Here is an 8109-nt window from a genome sequence, read left to right as displayed (position 1 = left end):
AAACATCTCATTAACTCGAACGGTGACAGCCGGTCGCTGCCTCGGCAGTAAAGCTTCATGCCTCCTAGGGGCAGGTGCATCGAGTTTACAACAGTGGCGTTAGCCGCAATTTGTGTCAGTCTTAACGAGTGGGTGTTTTGGCTGACAAGTAACTGTGTGTCATATTTCCGAGCACTGTTGAATCTTTTAGTTCCTGTGTGTAAACTGATTGAGCCTGGTGCTGAAGGTAAAACGACTGCTTGTTTTTACACATCAGCGTTCCTCTAGTTCCCTACTATTAATTTAATACAGGTGTATTACCAGAGTGGTATTTTTAAATTTGCACAAATGCCCCGTCGTCGTGGATGTTGATATAAGCCGGACAACTTCTGCTACATCTGTGGGAAGTTCACTTTTGCCAGAAATAGGAAGAAAATTTCTTCAGTCATAAAGAAAGCATACAAACATTACTTTGGAGTAGAGGTAGGAGACCAAGATAAAGAATGGGCACCACATTTCTGTTGTGCTACATGTTACTGCAAACTAATTCAATGGTGGAAAGGTAAAGAGAATGTGGCGTTGTTTGCTGTTCCCAAGGTGTGGAGGGAGCCTAAGGACCATGTTACTGATTGCTATTTCTGTCTAACAAAAATTCAGGGTTTTACAAACAAAAAGTCGAAGAGGCACATTGTTTACCCAGATCTGCCTTCAGCGAGAATGCCAGTGCAGCATTCCGACAACCTTCCAGTACCTTCAAGAGCCCGAGGTCAAATTCCGAGTGACAGTGAAATAAGTAGTACTGAAGAAATCGCAGATGATGAGTCTTTATATCACTGCACAAGTGAGTCATCGCCACATTTGTTAACACAGGCAGATTTAAATGATTTAGTACGTGATCTAGGACTAAGTAAACAAAAGGCGCAGCTGCTTGGTTCAAGATTACAAGAGTATAATCTACTGCACCAAAGTACTAAAATCAGTGTGTTCAGGCACAGAGAACATGCCTTTATTTCTTATTTTTCAACTGACGAAGCACTGACATTTTGCAAAGACGTTGCTGGCCTGATGAAAGTGCTGAACTTCACTTATATTTCACAGGAGTGGAGACTTTTCATAGATGCACCGAAAACAAGTCTGAAGGGTGCTTTGCTCCACAACGGAAATAAAATACACTCTGTTCCAGTAGCTTACGCTAGTTTGACAAAAGAGAATTACGAATTCGTACAAAGGAGCTAACTTCATTAAAATACAATGAACACAAATGGAAAATATGTGCAGATTTCAAGGTAATTGCTATGGTACTGGGAATGCAACAAGGCTACACAAAGTATGCCTGTTTTCTTTGCGAGTGAGATAGTCGAGACCGAAATTCTGACTACGTGAAAACGAAATGGTCTAGGCGAAGATGGATAGTTGGCGAAAAGAATGTACAACGTGAAAGTCTGGTAGCTCCTGAATATATACTACTTCCACCGCTTCACATCAAACTTGGCCTGATGAAACAATTCGTGAAGGCCATGGATCCAACAGGCTGTGGGTTTGCATATCTAGCTACCAAATTCCCCCGTCTTTCAGCTGCAAAAATAAAGGAAGGTGCATGTGTGGGCCCACAAATCAGGGAGCTGCAGAAAGATGCAAATTTTGAAGAATGTTTAACTGATAAAGAAAAAACCGTATGGGACTGTTTCAAGATGGTGTCGGAAAACTTCCTTGGAAGAAGAAGAGCTACTAACTACAAAGAAATGGTGAAGGATACGATCAAAGCATATCAGGATTTTGGGTGCAATATGTCTTTGAAGGTACATATGATGGACTCTCATCTGGACTACTTCACAGAGAGTTGTAGTGATGTATCGGATGAACATGGGGAAAGATTCCATAAAGACATTTCTACCATAGAAAGGCGCTATGAAGGGAAGTGGGTACCTTCTATGTTAGCAGATTATTGCTGGAATATCATTCGAGAGAAGAAAGATTCACAATACAAGAGAAAAAAGTGATGTGCATTACAATGCAGTGGCTCATTGTTTGTCAATTTTCTGTAATTTCTCATTCAAATAAATGCTTTAATGTGTATACACAAAGGTTACTGTGTTATATGTTAGATCCCACCCTCCGTTAATGTGATGAACTTATAACATCATAAAGATGTGCATTTGTTTGTCGAATTTCACCTCACGTTTGCTGAACTATATCAGGAACTGAAAAGAGAAATAAAATTGCGATTACTCATAAACTATCCCTGACAGAAAAAAACCAAAAACAGTTTTCAATTCAGCACTCAAAATACAACTAGGATCACAATATTTTTTATCAGAAATAGAAAAAAAGGTTTTTTTTTGTAGAACAGTGTTATTCACTTCTTGGGAACGAGTGGAATAGGTAATGACATATTTTTCTTCAAATTAGGCACTCAATTGTAAGCACCAAGCTCAATAGCAATCTTTCGCCCCATTATTCTTAAACACCAAAATTGACTATCAGTCTTAGTTTAAAAGATCCAAATTAATATGCCGAAGAGAAATTTTCTTCTGTATGCGTAAAACGATTCACAGAAGAAGCAGACAGAACAGGAAATCAGATGCAGCAGAAAAAATCATTAAGATGAAATTGAGAATGAGAGAATAAATGTTAACGAAGAGCTCGTACATTTCGGTCTCGTAGTAGAAATACAAATATTCTGAGAAGAATAGTTGCAATTACTCAACGGAATCGGTCTCAATAAGACGTTTAAATTCTGCCAGGAAATTTTTAACATCCGGTTGGACGTGTATAATGATCTGAAGGAGATAAGTAGGTACGAAATTGCATGACCTTCCAGTTAACAGGACAAGCATTGAAAGCTAGATTCTGACTGAAGTGCGTGATCAGCTCTATTGGGACGTATCAGAACTTGCTTGTCAGTTTTCACAGGCACCTTAAATGCAAAGCAGTGACAATAAGATCATTATGGAGCAGTAGGCAGTCTGCAATTCTTGATTTAAAGTTTTGAATTTCAAGTTTTTTGTGTGTATGTGGATATAGTGCTTTAATATCTGAAGTTGCGCAGCTGCTGGAACAATACCTATATTATTATATTCTTCACAAAGTACACCCCCATTCGCTATAATGAACTGTCCTTCAAACCAAGCAGTGTAACTATGAGCCTACGTTTCTAGAGCAAGATGCCTTATTCTTAACACGCGATACCATGGGTATCGACATTCAGCTTGCCTCCCAAGTAGGCGGATTCAACTCATATTTTGACTAAATGGTTTGTCAATTTTGTGAAATCTATAAAGCCATTTGGTGATGATCTTGTTGTGCTAATACCTAATGGGCATCAAGTCACATTTCTGTGATAGACAACGTAAGAGAAAACCTTGGCCACATCATCTGTTTCTCACTCCATTACACGTATAAAATGTAGCCTCTTGTGCGTAATTCATGGGATCGTTTCAAACGCTTTATCTCTAAGAAACAGAAACCCGAAGGGCAAATAATCCAGGTCAAGTAGTAACCTCAGTTTTCATTACGAGAGTATTTGGAGCGGCCTACTTGAGAGCAGTAACAATGGAAAGCGGCATTCTTCTCATGTAACAGAAACATATTTAGAGACCATTACTTTGCAACACACCAGGAATTTGACACACAACGGAATAAATGAGACGAGGTCGAATGGTATCTGGCCAACAACAAAAATCAGCAAGCCACATCGATACACACCAGTTACGGAAAAAAAGAAAGAAAGTCTAACTTTATAGACGTTCAGAAGCTGTGATTCGTTCTAAGTCATATTTTATTGTGCAAATAATCTATGGAACCTGAAAATTGCTAACTACTTAATTCTAGTAAAATCAGCACGTTCTGAATCTGTTAAGCAGCTAAAATCGTTTCCATACAAGGAGCGTTTGAATAAATTCAAAGAGAAGAAAGCTGAAGCGGAACCAATGGAGACAGAAGTGAAAAACAAAGAAGGGGAAAAACACACGTAAGGAAACAGTCTTTCAATCATTCGGAATCTGATACAAATTTAAGGATAATGTTTCAATGTGCAATCTGAAAAAGAAGACGCCGAACGCATATTCTGCGGTGGTCTTTTCTCCGGGGACTAATGTAGAGAAATGGGCACAGTACATGGAATGGTATCCTCAGGCCACCGGAGATTGGTAACTGCAATGACATTTTGTGTGCCCCGACTGCACGTCTTTTGTATAACAGGCGCAAAAACTGACGCAGAGGCAGCAAGGAAGTGAATATTATTATTTTAGAGCTTGCCTGTTCTTATATCGCTCGATGTTGAATGTTTCTCTGATTGTCTCGTGTTACCTCTCCATTTTTATTTCGTTTCAAATTGATTTGACTGTGCCTTTTTTTCATTTTTCCGTTTATTAAGTGTAGAGAAGCACTAATTCAATAAATAAAAATTGAAAGTACAATATTTCACCTCGATTTCGAATTAACATGCAGTTACATAAAAATGTGAGATGACGAAAGATTCACATCAGGGATGAGGCTAGTACGGGCTCCGCCCTCCACTGGCATTGGCTGACGGCCTTGCCGCAGTGGCAACACCGGTTCCCGTCAGATCACCGAAGTTAAGCGCTGTCGGGCTTGGCTAGGACTTGGATGGGTGACCATCCAGTCTGCCGAGGGCTGTTGGCAAGCAGGGTGCACTCAGCCCTTGTGAGGCCAACTGAGGAGCTACTCGACTGAGAAGTAGCAGCTCTGAACACGTAAGCTGACAATGGTCTGGAGAACGGTGTGCTGGCTACACGCCCCTCCACATCCGCATTCAGTGACGCCTGGAGGCTGAGGATGGCACGGAGTCGGTCAGTACCGTCAGGGTCTTCCGCGATCTGTTCGGACGGAGTTTAGTTTAGTTGGTCGCCATTGCCATTAATTAGCTGCTTCATTCAGCGATGCGTTGGGACGCTCAACCTCTGGAAATAGGTCATGTCGTCCGCGAGACTCTGCCTTATATCCAACTGTAGGTCTCACAGCTGGGGTGTGTTTGGGGCAAGTGTGAGTTCTTGTGACGCTTTATTTTGGCCCACAAATTTTCAGGGGGGCTCGAGTACGAGGCTCGAGCAGGTCATTCGATCAGGTTGACGTCGGTCCGCTGAATCAGCCACTGCTGGGCGATTTGGCTCGTCTGGGCCGGTGAATGGTCCTGCTGGAATTGAATCACTCCATTGGGATGGCGCATCTTCACACTGTGTTACCGTACTACACTACTGGCCATTAAAATTGCTACGCCAAGAAGAAATGCAGATCATAAACGAGCATTCATTGGACAAATATATTATACTAGAACTGACATGTAATTACATTTTCACGCAATTTGGGTGCATAGATCCTGAGAAAACAGTACCCAGAACAACCACCTCTCGCCGTAATAACGGCCTTGATACGCCTGGGCATTGAGTCAAACAGAGCTTGTATGGCGTGTACAGGCACAGCTGCCGATGCAGCTTCAACACGATACCACAGTTCATCAAGACTAATGACTGGCGTATTGTGACGAGCCAGTTGCTCGGCCACCATTGACCAGACGTTTTCAGTTGGTGAGAGATCTGGAGAATGTGCTGGCCAGGGCAGAAGTCGAACATTTTCTGTATCCAGAAAGGCCCGTACAGGACCTGCAACATGCGGTTGTGCATTATCCTGCTGAAATGTAGGGTTTCGCAGGGATGGAATGAAGGGTAGAGCCACGGGTCGTAACACATACGAAATGGAACGTCCACTGTTCAAAATGCCGTCAATGCGAACAAAGGGTGACCGAGACGTGTAACCAATGGCACCCCATATCATCACGCCAGGTGATACGCCAGTATGGCGATGACGAATACACGCTTCCAATGTGCGTTCACCGTGATGCCGCCAAACACGGATGCGACCATCATGGTGCTGTAAACAGAACCTGGATTCATCCGAAAAAATGACGTTTTGCCATTCGTGCACCCAGGTTCGTCGTTGAGTACACCATCGCAGGCGCTCCTGTTTGTGATGAAGCGTCAAGGGTAACCGCAGCCACGGTCTCCGAGCTGATAGTCCATGCTGCTGCAAACGTTGTCGAACTGTTCGTGCAGATGGTTGTCGTCTTGCAAACGTCCCCAAATGTTGACTCAGGGATCGAGACGTGGCTGCACGATCCGTTACAGCCATGAGGATAAGATGCCTGTCATCTCGACTGCTAGTGATACGAGGCCGTTGGGATCCAGCACGGCGTTCCGTATTGCCCTCCTGATCCCACCGATTCCATATTCTGCTAACAGTCATTGGATCTCGACCAACGCGAGCAGCAATGTCGCGATACGATAAACCGAAATCGCAGTAGGCTACAATCCGACCTTTATCAAAGTCGGAAACGTGATGGTACGCATTTCTCCTCCTTACATGAGGCATCACAACAACGTTTCACCAGGCAACGGCGGTCAACTTCTGTTTGTCTATGAGAAATCGGTTAGAAACTTTCCTCATGTCAGCACGTTGTAAGTGTCGCCACCGGCGCCAACCTTTTGTGAATGCTCTGAAAAGCTAATCATTTGCATATCACAGCATCTTCTTCCTGTCGGTCAAATTTCGCGTCTGTAGCACGTCATCTTCGTGGTGTAGCAATTTTAATGGCCAGTAGTGTACGTATAAAATTATGTAAGATGCCTCCTCCAAAGCTATAGCAGATGATTTTGAAATACTAGCAGACGACGAGCCGCCAGCAGGGGTGAGCTGAAAGAGATGGGTAGCAAATTCATCCAAAAAACCAAGTGCAGTACGCTTGCTCATAACATCCCATTCAAAAACTGATCGAAAAATATGGATATATCGAGAGAGTTTTTATTTCCAGCACTTAGGCGAAATCCTTGAAGCTACAGGGAAAGAGAAAAAGCCACAGAAAATTCGGATGTGTAAACTCAGGGGGGCGAATGGTGCAATCTACAACGTCTAAAAAAAATATTATACTTACACACAAAAATCAGGCACTATAACAGTTATCAAGCCTGAAATATTATATGCTAGAAAAATGCTGACGCTTCTCAGAAAAGGTATACTGGATGGTATCTTAAAAGACGAACGCAAAAATGTAAGATACTCGGCCTCAAAAGAACAGAAGTTCGATACTGGCTACAATCTCGAAAACCAACCGACACAATAGAATCTCGCTGCAGAGTATAAAAAAGAAGATTGAAATGTTATGGGCTTATCCACGGACTCACAGCAACAAGACTCATTCCCAAAACTGCGACATACTGAAGCGCCGCGTAAAAATAGACTTCACGTAGTTGAGAAAAATTTTGAAGCCTTTCCCGGTACGGCAAGAGGCGAACAAAGCAGATCAGTACGCAATAGACAGACGGTATGCCAACCAGGAATGACCACTGATGTACGATGTGATACAGCAGCAACACAGAGTTAATTGCTACACACCGTAAGGGCTGGGTGCCCAAGGCGCTAAAGCAAGTGGATGATATTACAGGGGATAGGGAGCCGTCTTTGTCATGACCACGAGTGGAGTAAGAAGGCTGAGTTGGCTGGAAGAATAGTTTTCCTGTATGTTTACTCCGCAAAATAAGTTCGCTTTCGCCTCTGAAAGGCGGAGTTGAGACACCTTTCAGCGGCATCCAAGGCGGTCAGAGGAGCTGATTGTACAAGAAAAGCAGGCCAAGTGACGTCATTGGCACCTCACAATGGCAAAGCTCATGGGCCTATCCTGTACAAATATGACTCCTGTTTCAATAGTGGATATACTCGGTCTGCAGTCGTACAGTCTGGATGTTGGACCTAAGGCGGTTGTAACTGCTCTTTAGAGAGTGGGTATTCAGAAACGAATATTAAATTCTGTAATACGAAATGACCCAGAGACAAAAAAACGGTAGTTGTATTTCGAAGTAATAGTTAGTTAAAACTTTACAGACAGTAGATATTTGAAGAAGAATAACGCAAAGTAGTACAAAGGGAATCCATGGAATACATAACAGAGCTGCATTTCGTTTTGAATATAATATATAAACCAATGTGCAGCATAGTTAGCTCTCTTGAGTCTTTGTTTTCAATGGTGCATGTTCGCAGTCTTCCGTGGTAGTCAGAAGTTAGGGATTATAAGCCAAATTAAATATCATTCTGATAACTGGATTAGACATTGGAGTTGTG

At 42.6% G+C, this 8109-nt stretch overlaps 1 pseudogene; it reads left to right on the top strand.

Annotated features, from left to right (window-relative positions):
* The first annotated feature begins 4505 nt into the window (after positions 1 to 4505).
* LOC126209910 (5S ribosomal RNA) lies at positions 4506 to 4623 on the top strand (annotated as a pseudogene).
* Positions 4624 to 8109: the final 3486 nt, after the last annotated feature.

This window comes from Schistocerca nitens, chromosome 1 (assembly GCF_023898315.1).
Source record: "Schistocerca nitens isolate TAMUIC-IGC-003100 chromosome 1, iqSchNite1.1, whole genome shotgun sequence".
NCBI lineage: Eukaryota > Metazoa > Arthropoda > Insecta > Orthoptera > Acrididae > Schistocerca > Schistocerca nitens.
Note: the sequence above shows the minus strand (reverse complement) of the source record. Positions and strands in the feature narration are given on the sequence as shown.